The sequence below is a fragment of the Haliaeetus albicilla genome, chromosome 14 (assembly GCF_947461875.1).
Source record: "Haliaeetus albicilla chromosome 14, bHalAlb1.1, whole genome shotgun sequence".
Taxonomy (NCBI): domain Eukaryota; kingdom Metazoa; phylum Chordata; class Aves; order Accipitriformes; family Accipitridae; genus Haliaeetus; species Haliaeetus albicilla.
The window spans coordinates 37,853,260-37,878,977 of record NC_091496.1 but is presented as its reverse complement, the minus strand read 5'-3'; positions in this window follow the sequence as shown (position 1 = coordinate 37,878,977).

Below are 25,718 nucleotides of genomic sequence, written 5' to 3'. Positions count from 1 at the left end.
AAAATAGTTTTGACGCCGGCGGATCTTCCGTCGAAAATATTTTCAGTGCCGGCCGAGATCCCGTTGAAAATATTTTCGGAGACGTCCGAGCTTCCGTCTAAAATATTTTTGGTGCCGGCCGAGATCCTGTCGAAAATCTTTTGGATGCCAGCCGAGCCTCCGTCGAAAATATTTTCGGTGCCAGCTGGGCCCCCGTCGAAACTATTTTTGGCACCGGCCAAGCCGCCGTCGAAAATATTTTCGGCGCAGGTCGCGGTCCCGTCGAAAATATTTTCGGCGCCGTTCGAGGTCCCGTCGAAACTATTTTCGGGGCCATCTGAGCCTCCGTCAAAAACATTTTGGCACTGGCCAACACGCCGTCAAAAATATTTTTGGTGCCGTCCGAGCCCCCGCGGAAAATATTTTCGGAGCCGGCTGAGCCGCCGTCAAAAATATTTTCCGCAGCGGTCAAGGTACTGTCAAAAATATTTTCGGTGCCGGCCGAGCTCTCATCGAAAATATTTTCGGCACCGGATGAGGTACTGTCGAAAATATTTTTGATGCCGGCCGAGCTTCCGTCGAAAATATTTTTGACGCCGCCCGAGCTTCCGTTGAAAATATTTTCGGTGCCGGCCGAGATCCCGTCGAAAATATTTTCGGAGCCAGCCGAGACCCTGTAGAAAATATTTTCGGGGCCGTCCTAGCTGCCGTCGAAAATATTTTCGGCGCCGTTCGAGGTCCCGTCGAAACTATTTTCGGGGCCGTCCGAGCCTCCGTCGAAAACATTTTGGCACCGGCTAACACGCCGTCGAAAATATTTTTGGTGCCGATCGACCCCCGTTGAAAATATTTTCGGCACCGGTCGAGGTCCTGTCGAAAATATTTTCGGAGCCGTCCGAGCTCCCATCGAAAATATTTCTGACGCCGGACGAGCTTCCGTCGAAAATATTTTCGGCGCCGTTCGAGATCCTGTCAAAGATAGTTTCGGTGCCGGCCGAGCTCCCGTCGAAAATATTTTCGGCGCCGTTCGAGATCCTGTCGAAGATAGTTTCGGTGCCGGCCGAGATCCCGTCGAAAATATTTTCGGCGCCGTTCGAGGTCCCGTCGAAACTATTTTCGGGGCCGTCCGAGCCTCCGTCGAAAACATTTTGGCACCGGCCAACACGCCGTCGAAAATATTTTTGGTGCCGATCGAGCCGCCGTTGAAAATATTTTCGGTGCCGGCCGAGCTCCAATTGAAAATATTTTCGGTGCCGGCCGAGATCCCGTCGAAAATATTTTCGGTGCCAGCTGGGCCCCCGTCGAAAATATTTTTGGCACCGGCCAAGCTGCCGTCGAAAATATTTTCGGCGCCGTTCGCGGTCCCGTCGAAAATATTTTCGGCACCGGTCGAGGTACTGTCGAAAATATTTTCGGGGCCGTCCGAGCTCCCGTCGAAAATATTTCTGACGCCGGACGAGCTTCCGTCAAAAATATTTTAGGCACCGGCCGAGATCCTGTCGAAGATATTTTCGGCACCGGTCGAGGTACTGTCGAAAATATTTTCGGGGCCGTCGAAGCTTCCATCGAAAATATTTTCGGTGCCGGCCGAGATCCCGTCGAAAATATTTTCGGAGCCGGACGAGCTTCCGTCGAAAATATTTTCGGTGCCGTTCGAGATCCTGTCGAAGACAGTTTCGGTGCTGGCCGAGCTCCCGTCGAAAATATTTTCGGCGCCGTTCGAGGTCCCGTCGAAACTATTTTCGGGGCCGTCCGAGCCTCCGTCAAAAACATTTTGGCACCGGCCAACACGCCGTCAAAAATATTTTCGGTGCCGGCCGAGCTCCCATCGAAAATATTTTCGGCACCGGACGAGGTACTGTCGAAAATACTTTTGATGCCGGCCGAGCTTCCGTCGAAAACATTTTTGACGCCGCCCGAGCTTCCGTTGAAAATATTTTCGGTGCCGGCCGAGAACCCGTCGGAAATATTTTCGGAGCCGGCCGAGACCCTGTCGAAAATATTTTCGGGGCCGTCCGAGCTCCCGTCGAAAATATTTTTGGCGCCGTTCGAGGCCCCGTCGAAACTATTTTCGGGGCCATCCGAGCCTCCGTCGAAAACATTTTGGCACCGGCCAACAGGCCGTCGAAAATATTTTGGTGCCGGCCGAGCCCCCGTTGAAAATATTTTCGGTGCCGGCCGAGCTCCAATCGAAAATATTTTCGGTGCCGGCCGAGATCCCGTCGAAAATATTTTCGGAGCCGGACGAGACCCCGTCGAAAATATTTTTGGTGCCGGCCGAGATCCTGTCAAAAATCTTTTGGATGCCAGCCGAGCCCCCGTCGAAAATATTTTCGGTGCCAGCTGGGCCCCCGTCGAAAATATTTTTGGCACTGGCCAAGCTGCCGTCGAAAATAGTTTCGGCGCCATTCGCGGTCCCGTTGAAAATATTTTCGGCACCGGTCGACGTACTGTCGAAAATATTTTCGGGGCCGTCCGAGCTCCCGTCGAAAATATTTCTGACGCCGGACGAGCTTCCGTCGAAAATATTTTAGGCACCGGCCGAGATCCTGTCGAATATATTTTCGGCTCCGGTCGAGGTACTGTCGAAAATATTTTCGGGGCCGTCCGAGCTTCCATCGAAAATATTTTAGGCACCGGCCGAGCTTCCATCGAAAATATTTTCGGTGCCGGATGAGACACCGACGAAAATATTTTCGGTGCCGGCCGGGCCCCTGTCTAAAATATTTCCGGTGCTGGTCAGAACCTTGTCGAAAATATTTTCGGGGCCGGCCAAGCTCCCGTCGAAAATATTTTCGGAGCCGGCCGAGCCGCCGTCGAAAATATATTAGCACCGGCCGAGCTTCCATTGAAAATATTTTCGTTGCCGGATGAGACACCGACGAAAATATTTTCGGTGCCGGCCGGGCCCCCGTCTAAAATATTTCCGGTACTGGTCAGAACCTTGTCGAAAATATTTTCGCGGCCGGCCGAGCTCCCGTCGAAAATATTTTTGACGCCGGCCGAGCTTCCGTCGAAAATATTCTTGGTGCCGACCGAGATCCCGTCGAAAATATTTTCGGAGCCAGCTGAGCTGCCGTCGAAAATATTTTTGCCACCGGTCAAGGTACTGTCAAAAATATTTTTGGGGCCGTCCGAGCTCCCGTCGAAAATAGTTTTGACGCCGGCGGATCTTCCGTCGAAAATATTTTCCGTGCCAGCCGAGCTCCCGTCGAAAATATTTTCGGAGCCGTCCGAGCTTCCGTCTAAAATATTTTTGGTGCCGGCCGAGATCCTGTCGAAAATCTTTTGGATGCCAGCCGAGCCTCCATCGAAAATATTTTCGGTGCCAGCTGGGCCCCCGTCGAAACTATTTTTGGCACCGGCCAAGCCGCCGTCGAAAATATTTTCGGCGCCGGTCGCGGTCCCGTCGAAAATATTTTCGGCGCCGTTCGAGGTCCCGTCGAAACTATTTTCGGGGCCGTCCGAGCCTCCGTCAAAAACATTTTGGCACCGGCCAAGACGCCGTCAAAAATATTTTTGGTGCCGTCCGAGCCCCCGTCGAAAATATTTTCGGAGCCGGCCGAGCTCCCGTCGAAAATATTTTCGGAGCCGGCTGAGCCGCCGTCAAAAATATTTTCCGCACCGGTCAAGGTACTGTCAAAAATATTTTCGGTGCCGTCCGAGCTCCCATCGAAAATATTTTCGGCACCGGACGAGGTACTGTCGAAAATATTTTTGATGCCGGCCGAGCTTCCGTCAAAAATATTTTTGACACCGCCCGAGCTTCCGTTGAAAATATTTTCGGTGCTGGCCGAGATCCCGTCGAAAATATTTTCGGAGCCAGCCGAGACCCTGTCGAAAATATTTTCGGGGCCGTCCGAGCTGCCGTCGAAAATATTTTCGGCGCCGTTCGAGGTCCCGTCGAAACTATTTTCGGGGCCGTCCGAGCCTCCGTCGAAAACATTTTGGCACCGGCCAACACGCCGTCAAAAATATTTTTGGTGCCGATCGAGCCCCCGTTGAAAATATTTTCGGTGCCGGCCGAGCTCCAATCGAAAATATTTTCGGTGCCGGCCGAGATCCCGTCTAAAATATTTTCGGAGCCGGACGAGACCCCGACGAAAATATTTTCGGTGCCGGCCGGGCCCCCGTCGAAAATATTTTTGGCACCGGCCAAGCTGCCGTCGAAAATATTTTCGGTGCCAGCTGGGCCCCCGTCGAAAATATTTTTGGCACCGGCCAAGCTGCCGTCGAAAATATTTTCGGCGCCGTTCGCGGTCCCGTCGAAAATATTTTCGGCACCGGTCGAGGTACTGTCGAAAATATTTTCGGGGCCGTCCGAGCTCCCGTCGAAAATATTTTCGGTGCCGGCCGAGCTCCCGTCGAAAATATTTTAGGCACCGGCCGAGATCCTGTCAAAGATATTTTCGGCACCGGTCGAGGTACTGTCGAAAATATTTTCGGGGCCGTCCGAGCTTCCATCGAAAATATTTTCGGTGCCGGCCGAGCTCCCGTCGAAAATATTTTCGGAGCCGGCCGAGCCGCCGTCGAAAATATTTTAGGCACCGGCCGAGCTTCCATCGAAAATATTTTCGGTGCCGGATGAGACACCGACGAAAATATTTTCGGTGCCGGCCGGGCCCCCATCTAAAATATTTCCGGTGCTGGTCAGAACCTTGTCGAAAATATTTTCGGGGCCGGCCGAGCTCCCGTCGAAAATATTTTTGGTGCCGGCCGAGATCCCGTCGAAAATATTTTTGGTGCTGTCCGAGCTCCAGTCGAAAATAGTTTTGACGCCGGCGGATCTTCCGTCGAAAATATTTTCCGTGCCGGCCGAGATCCCGTTGAAAATATTTTCGGAGCCGTCCGAGCTTCCGTCTAAAATATTTTTGGTGCCGGCCGAGATCCTGTCGAAAATCTTTTGGATGCCAGCCGAGCCTCCATCGAAAATATTTTCGGTGCCAGCTGGGCCCCCGTCAAAACTATATTTGGCACCAGCCAAGCCGCCGTCGAAAATATTTTCGGCGCCGGTCGCGGTCCCGTCGAAAATATTTTCGGCACCGGTCGAGGTCCTGTCGAAAATATTTTCGGAGCCGTCCGAGCTCCCGTCGAAAATATTTCTGACGCCGGACGAGCTTCCGTCGAAAATATTTTCGGTGCCGGCCGAGATCCTGTTGAAGATAGTTTCGGTGCCGGCCGAGCTCCCGTCGAAAATATTTTCGGCGCCGTTCGAGATCCTGTCGAAGATAGTTTCGGTGCCGGCCGAGCTCCCGTCGAAAATATTTTCGGCGCCGTTCGAGATCCTGTCGAAGATAGTTTCGGTGCCGGCCGAGCTCCCGTCGAAAATATTTTCGGCGCCGTTCGAGGTCCCATCGAAACTATTTTCGGGGCCATCCGAGCCTCCGTCGAAAACATTTTGGCACCGGCCAACAGGCCGTCGAAAATATTTTTGGTGCCGGCCGAGCCCCCGTTGAAAATATTTTCGGTGCCGGCCGAGCTCCAATCGAAAATATTTTCGGTGCCGGCCGAGATCCCGTCGAAAATATTTTCGGAGCCGGACGAGACCCCGTCGAAAATATTTTTGGTGCCGGCCGAGATCCTGTCGAAAATCTTTTGGATGCCAGCCAAGCCCCCGTCGAAAATATTTTCGGTGCCAGCTGGGCCCCCGTCGAAAATATTTTTGGCACCGGCCAAGCTTCCATCGAAAATATTTTCGGTGCCGGATGAGACACCGACGAAAATATTTTCGGTGCCGGCCGAGATCCCGTCGAAAATATTTTGGACGCCGGCCGAGACCCCGTTGAAAAAATTTTCGATGCCGGGCGAGATCCCGTCGAAAATATTTTCGGTGCCAGGCGGGCCCCCGTCGAAAATATTTTCGGTGCCGGCCGAGCCCCCATCGAAAATATTTTCGGCGCCGTTCGAGTTCCCGTTGAAAATATTTTCGGAGCCGGCCGAGCTCCCTTCGAAAATATTGTCGGAGCCGGCCGAGCCGCCGTCGAAAGTATTTTCGGTGCCGGCCGGCACCTTGTCAAAAGTATTTTTGGTGCCGACCGAGCTCCCGTCGAAAATATTTTCGGTGCCGGCCGAGACCCGTTAAAAATATTTTCGGGGCCGGCCGAGCTCCCGTCTAAAATATTTTCAGTGCCGGCCGAGCTCCCATCGAAAATATTTTCGGCACTGGTCGAGGTCCCGTCGAAAATATTTTCGGGGCCGTCCTAGCTCCCGTTGAAAATATTTTTGACGCCGGCCGAGCTTCCATCGAAAATATTTTCGGTGCTGGCCGAGATCCCGTTGAAAATATTTTCGGAGCCGGCCGAGACCCCGTTGAATATATTTTCGGGGCCCTCCGAGCCTCCGTTGAAAACATTTTTGGCACCAGCCAACACGCCGTCGAAAATATTTTTGATGCCGGCCGAGCCCCAGTTAAAAATATTTTCGGTGCCGTCCGAGACCCCGTCGAAAATATTTTCGGCACCGGTCGAGGTACTGTTGAAAATATTTTTGGGGCCGTCCGAGCTCCCGTCGAAAATATTTTTGACGCCGGACGAGCTTCCGTCGAAAATATTTTCGGTGCCGGCCGAGACCCCGTCGAAATTATTTTCGGAGCCGGCCGAGATCCTGTCGAAAATCTTTTGGATGCCAGCCGAGCCTCCGTCGAAAATATTTTCGGTGCCAGCTGGGCCCCCGTCGAAAATATTTTTCACACCGGCCAACACGCCGTCGAAAATATTTTCGGTGCCGTTCGCGGTCCCGTCGAAAATATTTTCGGCACCGGTCGAGGTACTGTCGAAAATATTTTCGGGGCCGTCCGAGCTCCCGTCGAAAATATTTCTGACGCCGGACGAGCTTCCGTCGAAAATATTTTCGGTGCCGGCCGAGACCCTGTCGAAAATATTTTCGGTGCCGGCCGAGACCCCGTCGAAAATATTTTCGGAGCCGGCCGAGACCCTGTCGAAAATATTTTCGGGGCCGTCCGAGCTCCCGTCGAAAATATTTTCGGCGCCGTTCGAGGTCCCGTCGAAACTATTTTCGGGGCCGTCCGAGCTTCCGTCGAAAATATTTTCGGGGCCGTACGAGATCCCTTCGAAAATATTTTCGGCGCCGTTCGAGGTCCCGTCGAAACTATTTTTGGGGCCGTCCGAGCCTCCGTCGAAAACATTTTGGCACCGGCCAACACGCCGTCGAAAATATTTTCGGTGCCGGCCAAGATCCCGTCGAAAATATTTTCGGTGCCGGCCGAGTCCCGTCGAAAATATTTTCGGAGCCGGCTGAGCTGCCGTCGCAAATATTTTCCGCACCGGTCAAGGTACTGTCAAAAATATTTTCGGTGCCGGCCGAGCTCCCGTCTAAAATATTTTCGGTGCCTGCCGAGCTCCCATCGAAAATATTGTCGGAGCCGGCCGAGCCTCCGTCAAAACTATTTTTGGTGCCGGCCGGCACCTTTTTGAAAATATTTTCGGGGCTGGCCACGCCGCCGTCTAAAATATTTTCGGTTCCGGTCAGAACCTTGTCGAAAACATTTTCAGGGCCGTCTGAGCCTCCGTTGAAAACATTTTTGGCACCAGCAAACACGCCGTCGAAAATATTTTTGTTGCCGGCCGAGATCCCGTCGAAAATATTTTCGGAGCCGGCTGAGACCCTGTTGAAAATATTTTCGGGGCCGTCCGAGATCCCGTCGAAAATATTTTCAGAACCGGCTGAGCTCCCGTCGAAAATATTTTCGGAGCCGGACGAGGTATTGTCAAAAATACTTTCGGTGCCGGCCGAGCTCCCTTCGAAAATATTTTCGGCACCGGACGAGGTACTGTCGAAAATATTTTTGATGCGGCCGAGCTTCCGTCGAAAATATTTTTGACGCCGCCCAAGCTTCCTTTGAAAATATTTTCGGTGCCGGCCGAGATCCCGTCGAAAATATTTTCGGAGCCAGCCGAGACCCTGTCGAAAATATTTTCGGGGCCGTCCGAGCTGCCGTCGAAAATATTTTCGGCGCCGTTCGAGGTCCCGTCGAAACTATTTTCGGGGCCGTCCGAGCCTCCGTCGAAAACATTTTGGCACCGGCCAACACGCCGTCAAAAATATTTTTGGTGCCGATCGAGCCCCCGTTGAAAATATTTTCGGTGCCGGCCGAGCTCCAATCGAAAATATTTTCGGTGCCGGCCGAGATCCCGTCGAAAATATTTTCGGAGCCGGACGAGACCCCGTCGAAAATATTTTTGGTGCCGGCCGAGATCTTGTCGAAAATCTTTTGGATGCCAGCCGACCTCCCGTCGAAAATATTTTCGGTGCCAGCTGGGCCCCCGTCGAAAATATTTTTGGCACCGGCCAAGCTGCCGTCGAAAATATTTTCGGCGCCGTTCGCGGTCCCGTCGAAAATATTTTCGGCACCGGTCGAGGTACTGTCGAAAATATTTTCGGGGCCGTCCGAGCTCCCGTCGAAAATATTTTCGGTGCCGGCCGAGCTCCCGTCGAAAATATTTTTGACGCCGGCCGAGCTTCCGTCAAAAATATTTTCAGTGCCGGCCGAGCCCCCGTTGAAAATATTTTCGGTGCCGGCCGAGCTCCAATCAAAAATATTTTCGGTGCCGGCCGAGCTCCCGTCGAAAATATTTTCGGAGCCGGCCGAGCCCCCGTAGAAAATATTTTCGGCACCGGACGAGGTACTGTCGAAAATATTTTTGGTGCCGGCCGAGATTCCGTCGAAAATATTTTTGACGCCGCCCGAGCTTCCGTTGAAAATATTTTCGGTGCCGGCCGAGATCCCGTCGAAAATATTTTCGGAGCCAGCCGAGACCCTGTCGAAAATATTTTCGGGGCCGTCCGAGCTGCCGTCGAAAATATTTTCGGCACCTTTCGAGGTCCCGTCGAAACTATTTTCGGGGCCGTCCGAGCCTCCGTCGAAAACATTTTGGCACCGGCCAACACGCTGTCGAAAATATTTTTGGTGCCGATCGAGCCCCCGTTGAAAATATTTTCGGCACCGGTCGAGGTCCTGTCGAAAATATTTTCGGAGCCGTCCGAGCTCCCGTCGAAAATATTTTCGGCACCGGTCGAGGTATTGTCAAAAATACTTTCGGTGCCGGCCGAGCTCCCTTCGAAAATATTTTCGGCACCGGACGAGGTACTGTCGAAAATATTTTTGATGCGGCCGAGCTTCCGTCGAAAATATTTTTGACGCCGCCCAAGCTTCCTTTGAAAATATTTTCGGTGCCGGCCGAGATCCCGTCGAAAATATTTTCGGAGCCAGCCGAGACCCTGTCGAAAATATTTTCGGGGCCGTCCGAGCTGCCGTCGAAAATATTTTCGGCGCCGTTCGAGGTCCCGTCGAAACTATTTTCGGGGCCGTCCGAGCCTCCGTCGAAAACATTTTGGCACCGGCCAACACGCCGTCAAAAATATTTTTGGTGCCGATCGAGCCCCCGTTGAAAATATTTTCGGTGCCGGCCGAGCTCCAATCGAAAATATTTTCGGTGCCGGCCGAGATCCCGTCGAAAATATTTTCGGAGCCGGACGAGACCCCGTCGAAAATATTTTTGGTGCCGGCCGAGATCTTGTCGAAAATCTTTTGGATGCCAGCCGACCTCCCGTCGAAAATATTTTCGGTGCCAGCTGGGCCCCCGTCGAAAATATTTTTGGCACCAGCCAAGCTGCCGTCGAAAATATTTTCGGCGCCGTTCGCGGTCCCGTCGAAAATATTTTCGGCACCGGTCGAGGTACTGTCGAAAATATTTTCGGGGCCGTCCGAGCTCCCGTCGAAAATATTTTCGGTGCCGGCCGAGCTCCCGTCGAAAATATTTTTGACGCCGGCCGAGCTTCCGTCAAAAATATTTTCAGTGCCGGCCGAGCCCCCGTTGAAAATATTTTCGGTGCCGGCCGAGCTCCAATCAAAAATATTTTCGGTGCCGGCCGAGCTCCCGTCGAAAATATTTTCGGAGCCGGCCGAACCGCCGTCGAAAATATTTTAGGCACCGGCCGAGCTTCCATCGAAAATATTTTCGGTGCCGGATGAGACACCGACGAAAATATTTTCGGTGCCAGCCGGGCCCCCATCTAAAATATTTCCGGTGCTGGTCAGAACCTTGTCGAAAATATTTTCGGGGCCGGCTGAGCTCCCATCGAAAATATTTTTGGTGCCGGCCGAGATCCCGTCGAAAATATTTTTGGTGCTGTCCGAGCTCCCGTCGAAAATAGTTTTGACGCCGGCGGATCTTCCGTCGAAAATATTTTCCGTGCCGGCCGAGATCCCGTTGAAAATATTTTCGGAGCCGTCCGAGCTTCCGTCTAAAATATTTTTGGTGCCGGCCGAGATCCTGTCGAAAATCTTTTGGATGCCAGCCGAGCCTCCATCGAAAATATTTTCGGTGCCAGCTGGGCCCCCGTCAAAACTATATTTGGCACCAGCCAAGCCGCCGTCGAAAATATTTTCGGCGCCGGTCGCGGTCCCGTCGAAAATATTTTCGGCACCGGTCGAGGTCCTGTCGAAAATATTTTCGGAGCCGTCCGAGCTCCCGTCGAAAATATTTCTGACGCCGGACGAGCTTCCGTCGAAAATATTTTCGGTGCCGGCCGAGATCCTGTTGAAGATAGTTTCGGTGCCGGCCGAGCTCCCGTCGAAAATATTTTCGGCGCCGTTCGAGATCCTGTCGAAGATAGTTTCGGTGCCGGCCGAGCTCCCGTCGAAAATATTTTCGGCGCCGTTCGAGATCCTGTCGAAGATAGTTTCGGTGCCGGCCGAGCTCCCGTCGAAAATATTTTCGGTGCCGGCCGAGCTCCAATCGAAAATATTTTCGGTGCCGGCCGAGATCCCGTCGAAAATATTTTCGGGGCCGTCAGAGCCTCCGTCAAAAACATTTTGGCACCGGCCAACACGCTGTCAAAAATATTTTTGGTGCCGTCCGAGCCCCCGTTGAAAATATTTTCGGTGCCGGCCGAGCTCCAATCGAAAATATTTTCGGTGCCGGCCGAGATCCCGTCGAAAATATTTTCGGAGCCGGACGAGACCCCGACGAAAATATTTTCGGTGCCGGCCGGGCCCCCGTCGAAAATATTTTTGGCACCGGCCAAGCTGCCGTCGAAAATATTTTCGGAGCCGGCCAAGCCGCCGTCGAAAATATTGTCGGCGCCGGTCGCGGTCCTGTCGAAAATATTTTCGGCACCGGTCGAGGTATTGTCAAAAATACTTTCGGTGCCGGCCGAGCTCCCGTCGAAAATATTTTTGACGCTGCCCGAGCTTCCGTTGAAAATATTTTCGGTGCCGGCCGAGATCCCGTCGAAAATATTTTCGGAGCCTGCCGAGACCCTGTCGAAAATATTTTCGGGGCCGTCCGAGCTCCCGTCGAAAATATTTTCGGCGCCGTTCGAGGTCCCGTCGAAACTATTTTCGGGGCCGTCCGAGCCTCCGTCGAAAACATTTTGGCACCGGCCAACAGGCCGTCGAAAATATTTTTGGTGCCGGCCGAGCCCCCGTTGAAAATATTTTCGGTGCCGGCCGAGCTCCAATCGAAAATATTTTTGGTGCCGGCCGAGATCCCATCGAAAATATTTTCGGAGCCGGACGAGACCCCGTCGAAAATATTTTTGGTGCCGGCCGAGATCCTGTCGAAAATCTTTTGGATGCCAGCCGAGCCGCCGTCGAAAATATTTTAGGCACCGGCCGAGCTTCCATCGAAAATATTTTCGGTGCCGGATGAGACACCGACGAAAATATTTTCGGTGCCGGCTGGGCCCCCAGCTAAAATATTTCCGGTGCTGGTCAGAACCGTGTCGAAAATATTTTCGGAGCCGGCCGAGCTCCCGTCGAAAATATTTTTGACGCCGGCCGAGCTTCCGTCGAAAATATTTTCAGTGCCGGCCGAGCCCCCGTTGAAAATATTTTCGGTGCCGGCCGAGATCCCGTCGAAAATATTTTCGGAGCCGGCTGAGACCCTGTCGAAAATATTTTCGGGGCCGTCCGAGCTCCCGTCGAAAATATTTACGGCGCCGTTCGAGGTCCCGTCGAAACTATTTTCGGGGCCGTCCGAGCCTCCGTCGAAAACATTTTGGCACCGGCCAACAAGCCGTCGAAAATATTTTTGGTGCCGGCCGAGCACCCGTCGAAAATATTTTCGGTGCCGGCCGAGCTCCAATCGTAAATATTTTCGGTGCCGGCCAAGATCCCGTTGAAAATATTTTCGGCACCGGACGAGGTACTGTCGAAAATATTTTTGGTGCCGGCCGAGATTCCGTCGAAAATATTTTCGGGGCCGTCCGAGCTCCCGTCGAAAATATTTTCGGCACCGTTCGAGGTCCCGTCGAAACTATTTTCGGAGCCAGCCGAGACCCTGTCGAAAATATTTTCGGGGCCGTCCGAGCTCCCGTCGAAAATATTTTCGGCACCGTTCGAGGTCCCGTCGAAACTATTTTCGGGGCCGTCCGAGCCTCCGTCGAAAACATTTTGGCACCGGCCAACACGCCGTCGAAAATATTTTTGGTGCCGATCGAGCCCCCGTTGAAAATATTTTCGGCACCGGTCGAGCTCCCGTCGAAAATATTTTCGGAGCCGTCCGAGCTCCCGTCGAAAATATTTTCGGCACCGGTCGAGGTATTGTCAAAAATACTTTCGGTGCCGGCCGAGCTCCCTTCGAAAATATTTTCGGCACCTGACGAGGTACTGTCGAAAATATTTTTGATGCGGCCGAGCTTCCGTCGAAAATATTTTTGACGCCGCCCAAGCTTCCGTTGAAAATATTTTCGGTGCCGGCCGAGATCCCGTCGAAAATATTTTCGGAGCCAGCCGAGACCCTGTCGAAAATATTTTAGGCACCGGCCGAGCTTCCATCGAAAATATTTTTGGTGCCGGATGAGACACCGACGAAAATATTTTCGGTGCCGGCCGGGCCCCCGTCTAAAATATTTCCGGTGCTGGTCAGAACCTTGTTGAAAATATTTTCGGAGCCGGCCGAGCTCCCGTCGAAAATATTTTTGACGCTGGCCGAGCTTCCGTCGAAAATATTTTCAGTGCTGACCGAGATCCCATCGAAAATATTTTCGGCACCGGTCGAGGTCCTGTCAAAAATATTTTCGGTGCTGTCCGAGCTGCCGTTGAAAATAGTTTTGACGCCGGCGGATCTTCCGTCGAAAATATTTTCAGTGCCGGCCGAGATCCCGTTGAAAATATTTTCGGAGACGTCCGAGCTTCCGTCTAAAATATTTTTGGTGCCGGCCGAGATCCTGTCGAAAATCTTTTGGATGCCAGCCGAGCCTCCGTCGAAAATATTTTCGGTGCCAGCTGGGCCCCCGTCGAAACTATTTTTGGCACCGGCCAAGCCGCCGTCGAAAATATTTTCGGCGCAGGTCGCGGTCCCGTCGAAAATATTTTCGGCGCCGTTCGAGGTCCCGTCGAAACTATTTTCGGGGCCATCTGAGCCTCCGTCAAAAACATTTTGGCACTGGCCAACACGCCGTCAAAAATATTTTTGGTGCCGTCCGAGCCCCCGCGGAAAATATTTTCGGAGCCGGCTGAGCCGCCGTCAAAAATATTTTCCGCAGCGGTCAAGGTACTGTCAAAAATATTTTCGGTGCCGGCCGAGCTCTCATCGAAAATATTTTCGGCACCGGATGAGGTACTGTCGAAAATATTTTTGATGCCGGCCGAGCTTCCGTCGAAAATATTTTTGACGCCGCCCGAGCTTCCGTTGAAAATATTTTCGGTGCCGGCCGAGATCCCGTCGAAAATATTTTCGGAGCCAGCCGAGACCCTGTAGAAAATATTTTCGGGGCCGTCCTAGCTGCCGTCGAAAATATTTTCGGCGCCGTTCGAGGTCCCGTCGAAACTATTTTCGGGGCCGTCCGAGCCTCCGTCGAAAACATTTTGGCACCGGCTAACACGCCGTCGAAAATATTTTTGGTGCCGATCGACCCCCGTTGAAAATATTTTCGGCACCGGTCGAGGTCCTGTCGAAAATATTTTCGGAGCCGTCCGAGCTCCCATCGAAAATATTTCTGACGCCGGACGAGCTTCCGTCGAAAATATTTTCGGCGCCGTTCGAGATCCTGTCAAAGATAGTTTCGGTGCCGGCCGAGCTCCCGTCGAAAATATTTTCGGCGCCGTTCGAGATCCTGTCGAAGATAGTTTCGGTGCCGGCCGAGATCCCGTCGAAAATATTTTCGGCGCCGTTCGAGGTCCCGTCGAAACTATTTTCGGGGCCGTCCGAGCCTCCGTCGAAAACATTTTGGCACCGGCCAACACGCCGTCGAAAATATTTTTGGTGCCGATCGAGCCGCCGTTGAAAATATTTTCGGTGCCGGCCGAGCTCCAATTGAAAATATTTTCGGTGCCGGCCGAGATCCCGTCGAAAATATTTTCGGTGCCAGCTGGGCCCCCGTCGAAAATATTTTTGGCACCGGCCAAGCTGCCGTCGAAAATATTTTCGGCGCCGTTCGCGGTCCCGTCGAAAATATTTTCGGCACCGGTCGAGGTACTGTCGAAAATATTTTCGGGGCCGTCCGAGCTCCCGTCGAAAATATTTCTGACGCCGGACGAGCTTCCGTCAAAAATATTTTAGGCACCGGCCGAGATCCTGTCGAAGATATTTTCGGCACCGGTCGAGGTACTGTCGAAAATATTTTCGGGGCCGTCGAAGCTTCCATCGAAAATATTTTCGGTGCCGGCCGAGATCCCGTCGAAAATATTTTCGGAGCCGGACGAGCTTCCGTCGAAAATATTTTCGGTGCCGTTCGAGATCCTGTCGAAGACAGTTTCGGTGCTGGCCGAGCTCCCGTCGAAAATATTTTCGGCGCCGTTCGAGGTCCCGTCGAAACTATTTTCGGGGCCGTCCGAGCCTCCGTCAAAAACATTTTGGCACCGGCCAACACGCCGTCAAAAATATTTTCGGTGCCGGCCGAGCTCCCATCGAAAATATTTTCGGCACCGGACGAGGTACTGTCGAAAATACTTTTGATGCCGGCCGAGCTTCCGTCGAAAACATTTTTGACGCCGCCCGAGCTTCCGTTGAAAATATTTTCGGTGCCGGCCGAGAACCCGTCGGAAATATTTTCGGAGCCGGCCGAGACCCTGTCGAAAATATTTTCGGGGCCGTCCGAGCTCCCGTCGAAAATATTTTTGGCGCCGTTCGAGGCCCCGTCGAAACTATTTTCGGGGCCATCCGAGCCTCCGTCGAAAACATTTTGGCACCGGCCAACAGGCCGTCGAAAATATTTTGGTGCCGGCCAAGCCCCCGTTGAAAATATTTTCGGTGCCGGCCGAGCTCCAATCGAAAATATTTTCGGTGCCGGCCGAGATCCCATCGAAAATATTTTCGGAGCCGGACGAGACCCCGTCGAAAATATTTTTGGTGCCGGCCGAGATCCTGTCAAAAATCTTTTGGATGCCAGCCGAGCCCCCGTCGAAAATATTTTCGGTGCCAGCTGGGCCCCCGTCGAAAATATTTTTGGCACTGGCCAAGCTGCCGTCGAAAATAGTTTCGGCGCCATTCGCGGTCCCGTTGAAAATATTTTCGGCACCGGTCGACGTACTGTCGAAAATATTTTCGGGGCCGTCCGAGCTCCCGTCGAAAATATTTCTGACGCCGGACGAGCTTCCGTCGAAAATATTTTAGGCACCGGCCGAGATCCTGTCGAATATATTTTCGGCTCCGGTCGAGGTACTGTCGAAAATATTTTCGGGGCCGTCCGAGCTTCCATCGAAAATATTTTAGGCACCGGCCGAGCTTCCATCGAAAATATTTTCGGTGCCGGATGAGACACCGACGAAAATATTTTCGGTGCCGGCCGGGCCCCTGTCTAAAATATTTCCGGTGCTGGTCAGAACCTTGTCGAAAATATTTTCGGGGCCGGCCAAGCTCCCGTCGAAAATATTTTCGGAGCCGGCCGAGCCGCCGTCGAAAATATATTAGCACCGGCCGAGCTTCCATCGAAAATATTTTCGTTGCCGGATGAGACACCGACGAAAATATTTTCGGTGCCGGCCGGGCCCCCGTCTAAAATATTTCCGGTACTGGTCAGAACCTTGTCGAAAATATTTTCGCGGCCGGCCGAGCTCCCGTCGAAAATATTTTTGACGCCGGCCGAGCTTCCGTCGAAAATATTCTTGGTGCCGACCGAGATCCCGTCGAAAATATTTTCGGAGCCAGCTGAGCTGCCGTCGAAAATATTTTTGCCACCGGTCAAGGTACTGTCAAAAATATTTTTGGGGCCGTCCGAGCTCCCGTCGAAAATAGTTTTGACGCCGGCGGATCTTCCGTCGAAAATATTTTCCGTGCCAGCCGAGCTCCCGTCGAAAATATTTTCGGAGCCGTCCGAGCTTCCGTCTAAAATATTTTTGGTGCCGGCCGAGATCCTGTCGAAAATCTTTTGGATGCCAGCCGAGCCTCCATCGAAAATATTTTCGGTGCCAGCTGGGCCCCCGTCGAAACTATTTTTGGCACCGGCCAAGCCGCCGTCGAAAATATTTTCGGCGCCGGTCGCGGTCCCGTCGAAAATATTTTCGGCGCCGTTCGAGGTCCCGTCGAAACTATTTTCGGGGCCGTCCGAGCCTCCGTCAAAAACATTTTGGCACCGGCCAAGACGCCGTCAAAAATATTTTTGGTGCCGTCCGAGCCCCCGTCGAAAATATTTTCGGAGCCGGCCGAGCTCCCGTCGAAAATATTTTCGGAGCCGGCTGAGCCGCCGTCAAAAATATTTTCCGCACCGGTCAAGGTACTGTCAAAAATATTTTCGGTGCCGTCCGAGCTCCCATCGAAAATATTTTCGGCACCGGACGAGGTACTGTCGAAAATATTTTTGATGCCGGCCGAGCTTCCGTCAAAAATATTTTTGACACCGCCCGAGCTTCCGTTGAAAATATTTTCGGTGCCGGCCGAGATCCCGTCGAAAATATTTTCGGAGCCAGCCGAGACCCTGTCGAAAATATTTTCGGGGCCGTCCGAGCTGCCGTCGAAAATATTTTCGGCGCCGTTCGAGGTCCCGTCGAAACTATTTTCGGGGCCGTCCGAGCCTCCGTCGAAAACATTTTGGCACCGGCCAACACGCCGTCAAAAATATTTTTGGTGCCGATCGAGCCCCCGTTGAAAATATTTTCGGTGCCGGCCGAGCTCCAATCGAAAATATTTTCGGTGCCGGCCGAGATCCCGTCTAAAATATTTTCGGAGCCGGACGAGACCCCGACGAAAATATTTTCGGTGCCGGCCGGGCCCCCGTCGAAAATATTTTTGGCACCGGCCAAGCTGCCGTCGAAAATATTTTCGGTGCCAGCTGGGCCCCCGTCGAAAATATTTTTGGCACCGGCCAAGCTGCCGTCGAAAATATTTTCGGCGCCGTTCGCGGTCCCGTCGAAAATATTTTCGGCACCGGTCGAGGTACTGTCGAAAATATTTTCGGGGCCGTCCGAGCTCCCGTCGAAAATATTTTCGGTGCCGGCCGAGCTCCCGTCGAAAATATTTTAGGCACCGGCCGAGATCCTGTCAAAGATATTTTCGGCACCGGTCGAGGTACTGTCGAAAATATTTTCGGGGCCGTCCGAGCTTCCATCGAAAATATTTTCGGTGCCGGCCGAGCTCCCGTCGAAAATATTTTCGGAGCCGGCCGAGCCGCCGTCGAAAATATTTTAGGCACCGGCCGAGCTTCCATCGAAAATATTTTCGGTGCCGGATGAGACACCGACGAAAATATTTTCGGTGCCGGCCGGGCCCCCATCTAAAATATTTCCGGTGCTGGTCAGAACCTTGTCGAAAATATTTTCGGGGCCGGCCGAGCTCCCGTCGAAAATATTTTTGGTGCCGGCCGAGATCCCGTCGAAAATATTTTTGGTGCTGTCCGAGCTCCAGTCGAAAATAGTTTTGACGCCGGCGGATCTTCCGTCGAAAATATTTTCCGTGCCGGCCGAGATCCCGTTGAAAATATTTTCGGAGCCGTCCGAGCTTCCGTCTAAAATATTTTTGGTGCCGGCCGAGATCCTGTCGAAAATCTTTTGGATGCCAGCCGAGCCTCCATCGAAAATATTTTCGGTGCCAGCTGGGCCCCCGTCAAAACTATATTTGGCACCAGCCAAGCCGCCGTCGAAAATATTTTCGGCGCCGGTCGCGGTCCCGTCGAAAATATTTTCGGCACCGGTCGAGGTCCTGTCGAAAATATTTTCGGAGCCGTCCGAGCTCCCGTCGAAAATATTTCTGACGCCGGACGAGCTTCCGTCGAAAATATTTTCGGTGCCGGCCGAGATCCTGTTGAAGATAGTTTCGGTGCCGGCCGAGCTCCCGTCGAAAATATTTTCGGCGCCGTTCGAGATCCTGTCGAAGATAGTTTCGGTGCCGGCCGAGCTCCCGTCGAAAATATTTTCGGCGCCGTTCGAGATCCTGTCGAAGATAGTTTCGGTGCCGGCCGAGCTCCCGTCGAAAATATTTTCGGCGCCGTTCGAGGTCCCATCGAAACTATTTTCGGGGCCATCCGAGCCTCCGTCGAAAACATTTTGGCACCGGCCAACAGGCCGTCGAAAATATTTTTGGTGCCGGCCGAGCCCCCGTTGAAAATATTTTCGGTGCCGGCCGAGCTCCAATCGAAAATATTTTCGGTGCCGGCCGAGATCCCGTCGAAAATATTTTCGGAGCCGGACGAGACCCCGTCGAAAATATTTTTGGTGCCGGCCGAGATCCTGTCGAAAATCTTTTGGATGCCAGCCAAGCCCCCGTCGAAAATATTTTCGGTGCCAGCTGGGCCCCCGTCGAAAATATTTTTGGCACCGGCCAAGCTTCCATCGAAAATATTTTCGGTGCCGGATGAGACACCGACGAAAATATTTTCGGTGCCGGCCGAGATCCCGTCGAAAATATTTTGGACGCCGGCCGAGACCCCGTTGAAAAAATTTTCGATGCCGGGCGAGATCCCGTCGAAAATATTTTCGGTGCCAGGCGGGCCCCCGTCGAAAATATTTTCGGTGCCGGCCGAGCCCCCATCGAAAATATTTTCGGCGCCGTTCGAGTTCCCGTTGAAAATATTTTCGGAGCCGGCCGAGCTCCCTTCGAAAATATTGTCGGAGCCGGCCGAGCCGCCGTCGAAAGTATTTTCGGTGCCGGCCGGCACCTTGTCAAAAGTATTTTTGGTGCCGACCGAGCTCCCGTCGAAAATATTTTCGGTGCCGGCCGAGACCCGTTAAAAATATTTTCGGGGCCGGCCGAGCTCCCGTCTAAAATATTTTCAGTGCCGGCCGAGCTCCCATCGAAAATATTTTCGGCACTGGTCGAGGTCCCGTCGAAAATATTTTCGGGGCCGTCCTAGCTCCCGTTGAAAATATTTTTGACGCCGGCCGAGCTTCCATCGAAAATATTTTCGGTGCTGGCCGAGATCCTGTTGAAAATATTTTCGGAGCCGGCCGAGACCCCGTTGAATATATTTTCGGGGCCCTCCGAGCCTCCGTTGAAAACATTTTTGGCACCAGCCAACACGCCGTCGAAAATATTTTTGATGCCGGCCGAGCCCCAGTTAAAAATATTTTCGGTGCCGTCCGAGACCCCGTCGAAAATATTTTCGGCACCGGTCGAGGTACTGTTGAAAATATTTTTGGGGCCGTCCGAGCTCCCGTCGAAAATATTTTTGACGCCGGACGAGCTTCCGTCGAAAATATTTTCGGTGCCGGCCGAGACCCCGTCGAAATTATTTTCGGAGCCGGCCGAGATCCTGTCGAAAATCTTTTGGATGCCAGCCGAGCCTCCGTCGAAAATATTTTCGGTGCCAGCTGGGCCCCCGTCGAAAATATTTTTCACACCGGCCAACACGCCGTCGAAAATATTTTCGGTGCCGTTCGCGGTCCCGTCGAAAATATTTTCGGCACCGGTCGAGGTACTGTCGAAAATATTTTCGGGGCCGTCCGAGCTCCCGTCGAAAATATTTCTGACGCCGGACGAGCTTCCGTCGAAAATATTTTCGGTGCCGGCCGAGACCCTGTCGAAAATATTTTCGGTGCCGGCCGAGACCCCGTCGAAAATATTTTCGGAGCCGGCCGAGACCCTGTCGAAAATATTTTCGGGGCCGTCCGAGCTCCCGTCGAAAATATTTTCGGCGCCGTTCGAGGTCCCGTCGAAACTATTTTCGGGGCCGTCCGAGCTTCCGTCGAAAATATTTTCGGGGCCGTACGAGATCCCTTCGAAAATATTTTCGGCGCCGTTCGAGGTCCCGTCGAAACTATTTTTGGGGCCGTCCGAGCCTCCGTCGAAAACATTTTGGCACCGGCCAACACGCCGTCGAAAATATTTTCGGTGCCGGCCAAGATCCCGTCGAAAATATTTTCGGTGCCGGCCGAGTCCCGTCGAAAATATTTTCGGAGCCGGCTGAGCTGCCGTCGCAAATATTTTCCGCACCGGTCAAGGTACTGTCAAAAATATTTTCGGTGCCGGCCGAGCTCCCGTCTAAAATATTTTCGGTGCCTGCCGAGCTCCCATCGAAAATATTGTCGGAGCCGGCCGAGCCTCCGTCAAAACTATTTTTGGTGCCGGCCGGCACCTTTTTGAAAATATTTTCGGGGCTGGCCACGCCGCCGTCTAAAATATTTTCGGTTCCGGTCAGAACCTTGTCGAAAACATTTTCAGGGCCGTCTGAGCCTCCGTTGAAAACATTTTTGGCACCAGCAAACACGCCGTCGAAAATATTTTTGTTGCCGGCCGAGATCCCGTCGAAAATATTTTCGGAGCCGGCTGAGACCCTGTTGAAAATATTTTCGGGGCCGTCCGAGATCCCGTCGAAAATATTTTCAGAACCGGCTGAGCTCCCGTCGAAAATATTTTCGGAGCCGGACGAGGTATTGTCAAAAATACTTTCGGTGCCGGCCGAGCTCCCTTCGAAAATATTTTCGGCACCGGACGAGGTACTGTCGAAAATATTTTTGATGCGGCCGAGCTTCCGTCGAAAATATTTTTGACGCCGCCCAAGCTTCCTTTGAAAATATTTTCGGTGCCGGCCGAGATCCCGTCGAAAATATTTTCGGAGCCAGCCGAGACCCTGTCGAAAATATTTTCGGGGCCGTCCGAGCTGCCGTCGAAAATATTTTCGGCGCCGTTCGAGGTCCCGTCGAAACTATTTTCGGGGCCGTCCGAGCCTCCGTCGAAAACATTTTGGCACCGGCCAACACGCCGTCAAAAATATTTTTGGTGCCGATCGAGCCCCCGTTGAAAATATTTTCGGTGCCGGCCGAGCTCCAATCGAAAATATTTTCGGTGCCGGCCGAGATCCCGTCGAAAATATTTTCGGAGCCGGACGAGACCCCGTCGAAAATATTTTTGGTGCCGGCCGAGATCTTGTCGAAAATCTTTTGGATGCCAGCCGACCTCCCGTCGAAAATATTTTCGGTGCCAGCTGGGCCCCCGTCGAAAATATTTTTGGCACCGGCCAAGCTGCCGTCGAAAATATTTTCGGCGCCGTTCGCGGTCCCGTCGAAAATATTTTCGGCACCGGTCGAGGTACTGTCGAAAATATTTTCGGGGCCGTCCGAGCTCCCGTCGAAAATATTTTCGGTGCCGGCCGAGCTCCCGTCGAAAATATTTTTGACGCCGGCCGAGCTTCCGTCAAAAATATTTTCAGTGCCGGCCGAGCCCCCGTTGAAAATATTTTCGGTGCCGGCCGAGCTCCAATCAAAAATATTTTCGGTGCCGGCCGAGCTCCCGTCGAAAATATTTTCGGAGCCGGCCGAGCCCCCGTAGAAAATATTTTCGGCACCGGACGAGGTACTGTCGAAAATATTTTTGGTGCCGGCCGAGCTTCCGTCGAAAATATTTTTGACGCCGCCCGAGCTTCCGTTGAAAATATTTTCGGTGCCGGCCGAGATCCCGTCGAAAATATTTTCGGAGCCAGCCGAGACCCTGTCGAAAATATTTTCGGGGCCGTCCGAGCTGCCGTCGAAAATATTTTCGGCACCTTTCGAGGTCCCGTCGAAACTATTTTCGGGGCCGTCCGAGCCTCCGTCGAAAACATTTTGGCACCGGCCAACACGCTGTCGAAAATATTTTTGGTGCCGATCGAGCCCCCGTTGAAAATATTTTCGGCACCGGTCGAGGTCCTGTCGAAAATATTTTCGGAGCCGTCCGAGCTCCCGTCGAAAATATTTTCGGCACCGGTCGAGGTATTGTCAAAAATACTTTCGGTGCCGGCCGAGCTCCCTTCGAAAATATTTTCGGCACCGGACGAGGTACTGTCGAAAATATTTTTGATGCGGCCGAGCTTCCGTCGAAAATATTTTTGACGCCGCCCAAGCTTCCTTTGAAAATATTTTCGGTGCCGGCCGAGATCCCGTCGAAAATATTTTCGGAGCCAGCCGAGACCCTGTCGAAAATATTTTCGGGGCCGTCCGAGCTGCCGTCGAAAATATTTTCGGCGCCGTTCGAGGTCCCGTCGAAACTATTTTCGGGGCCGTCCGAGCCTCCGTCGAAAACATTTTGGCACCGGCCAACACGCCGTCAAAAATATTTTTGGTGCCGATCGAGCCCCCGTTGAAAATATTTTCGGTGCCGGCCGAGCTCCAATCGAAAATATTTTCGGTGCCGGCCGAGATCCCGTCGAAAATATTTTCGGAGCCGGACGAGACCCCGTCGAAAATATTTTTGGTGCCGGCCGAGATCTTGTCGAAAATCTTTTGGATGCCAGCCGACCTCCCGTCGAAAATATTTTCGGTGCCAGCTGGGCCCCCGTCGAAAATATTTTTGGCACCAGCCAAGCTGCCGTCGAAAATATTTTCGGCGCCGTTCGCGGTCCCGTCGAAAATATTTTCGGCACCGGTCGAGGTACTGTCGAAAATATTTTCGGGGCCGTCCGAGCTCCCGTCGAAAATATTTTCGGTGCCGGCCGAGCTCCCGTCGAAAATATTTTTGACGCCGGCCGAGCTTCCGTCAAAAATATTTTCAGTGCCGGCCGAGCCCCCGTTGAAAATATTTTCGGTGCCGGCCGAGCTCCAATCAAAAATATTTTCGGTGCCGGCCGAGCTCCCGTCGAAAATATTTTCGGAGCCGGCCGAACCGCCGTCGAAAATATTTTAGGCACCGGCCGAGCTTCCATCGAAAATATTTTCGGTGCCGGATGAGACACCGACGAAAATATTTTCGGTGCCAGCCGGGCCCCCATCTAAAATATTTCCGGTGCTGGTCAGAACCTTGTCGAAAATATTTTCGGGGCCGGCTGAGCTCCCATCGAAAATATTTTTGGTGCCGGCCGAGATCCCGTCGAAAATATTTTTGGTGCTGTCCGAGCTCCCGTCGAAAATAGTTTTGACGCCGGCGGATCTTCCGTCGAAAATATTTTCCGTGCCGGCCGAGATCCCGTTGAAAATATTTTCGGAGCCGTCCGAGCTTCCGTCTAAAATATTTTTGGTGCCGGCCGAGATCCTGTCGAAAATCTTTTGGATGCCAGCCGAGCCTCCATCGAAAATATTTTCGGTGCCAGCTGGGCCCCCGTCAAAACTATATTTGGCACCAGCCAAGCCGCCGTCGAAAATATTTTCGGCGCCGGTCGCGGTCCCGTCGAAAATATTTTCGGCACCGGTCGAGGTCCTGTCGAAAATATTTTCGGAGCCGTCCGAGCTCCCGTCGAAAATATTTCTGACGCCGGACGAGCTTCCGTCGAAAATATTTTCGGTGCCGGCCGAGATCCTGTTGAAGATAGTTTCGGTGCCGGCCGAGCTCCCGTCGAAAATATTTTCGGCGCCGTTCGAGATCCTGTCGAAGATAGTTTCGGTGCCGGCCGAGCTCCCGTCGAAAATATTTTCGGCGCCGTTCGAGATCCTGTCGAAGATAGTTTCGGTGCCGGCCGAGCTCCCGTCGAAAATATTTTCGGTGCCGGCCGAGCTCCAATCGAAAATATTTTCGGTGCCGGCCGAGATCCCGTCGAAAATATTTTCGGGGCCGTCAGAGCCTCCGTCAAAAACATTTTGGCACCGGCCAACACGCTGTCAAAAATATTTTTGGTGCCGTCCGAGCCCCCGTTGAAAATATTTTCGGTGCCGGCCGAGCTCCAATCGAAAATATTTTCGGTGCCGGCCGAGATCCCGTCGAAAATATTTTCGGAGCCGGACGAGACCCCGACGAAAATATTTTCGGTGCCGGCCGGGCCCCCGTCGAAAATATTTTTGGCACCGGCCAAGCTGCCGTCGAAAATATTTTCGGAGCCGGCCAAGCCGCCGTCGAAAATATTGTCGGCGCCGGTCGCGGTCCTGTCGAAAATATTTTCGGCACCGGTCGAGGTATTGTCAAAAATACTTTCGGTGCCGGCCGAGCTCCCGTCGAAAATATTTTTGACGCCGCCCGAGCTTCCGTTGAAAATATTTTCGGTGCCGGCCGAGATCCCGTCGAAAATATTTTCGGAGCCTGCCGAGACCCTGTCGAAAATATTTTCGGGGCCGTCCGAGCTCCCGTCGAAAATATTTTCGGCGCCGTTCGAGGTCCCGTCGAAACTATTTTCGGGGCCGTCCGAGCCTCCGTCGAAAACATTTTGGCACCGGCCAACAGGCCGTCGAAAATATTTTTGGTGCCGGCCGAGCCCCCGTTGAAAATATTTTCGGTGCCGGCCGAGCTCCAATCGAAAATATTTTTGGTGCCGGCCGAGATCCCATCGAAAATATTTTCGGAGCCGGACGAGACCCCGTCGAAAATATTTTTGGTGCCGGCCGAGATCCTGTCGAAAATCTTTTGGATGCCAGCCGAGCCGCCGTCGAAAATATTTTAGGCACCGGCCGAGCTTCCATCGAAAATATTTTCGGTGCCGGATGAGACACCGACGAAAATATTTTCGGTGCCGGCTGGGCCCCCAGCTAAAATATTTCCGGTGCTGGTCAGAACCGTGTCGAAAATATTTTCGGAGCCGGCCGAGCTCCCGTCGAAAATATTTTTGACGCCGGCCGAGCTTCCGTCGAAAATATTTTCAGTGCCGGCCGAGCCCCCGTTGAAAATATTTTCGGTGCCGGCCGAGATCCCGTCGAAAATATTTTCGGAGCCGGCTGAGACCCTGTCGAAAATATTTTCGGGGCCGTCCGAGCTCCCGTCGAAAATATTTACGGCGCCGTTCGAGGTCCCGTCGAAACTATTTTCGGGGCCGTCCGAGCCTCCGTCGAAAACATTTTGGCACCGGCCAACAAGCCGTTGAAAATATTTTTGGTGCCGGCCGAGCACCCGTCGAAAATATTTTCGGTGCCGGCCGAGCTCCAATCGTAAATATTTTCGGTGCCGGCCAAGATCCCGTTGAAAATATTTTCGGCACCGGACGAGGTACTGTCGAAAATATTTTTGGTGCCGGCCGAGATTCCGTCGAAAATATTTTCGGGGCCGTCCGAGCTCCCGTCGAAAATATTTTCGGCACCGTTCGAGGTCCCGTCGAAACTATTTTCGGAGCCAGCCGAGACCCTGTCGAAAATATTTTCGGGGCCGTCCGAGCTCCCGTCGAAAATATTTTCGGCACCGTTCGAGGTCCCGTCGAAACTATTTTCGGGGCCGTCCGAGCCTCCGTCGAAAACATTTTGGCACCGGCCAACACGCCGTCGAAAATATTTTTGGTGCCGATCGAGCCCCCGTTGAAAATATTTTCGGCACCGGTCGAGCTCCCGTCGAAAATATTTTCGGAGCCGTCCGAGCTCCCGTCGAAAATATTTTCGGCACCGGTCGAGGTATTGTCAAAAATACTTTCGGTGCCGGCCGAGCTCCCTTCGAAAATATTTTCGGCACCTGACGAGGTACTGTCGAAAATATTTTTGATGCGGCCGAGCTTCCGTCGAAAATATTTTTGACGCCGCCCAAGCT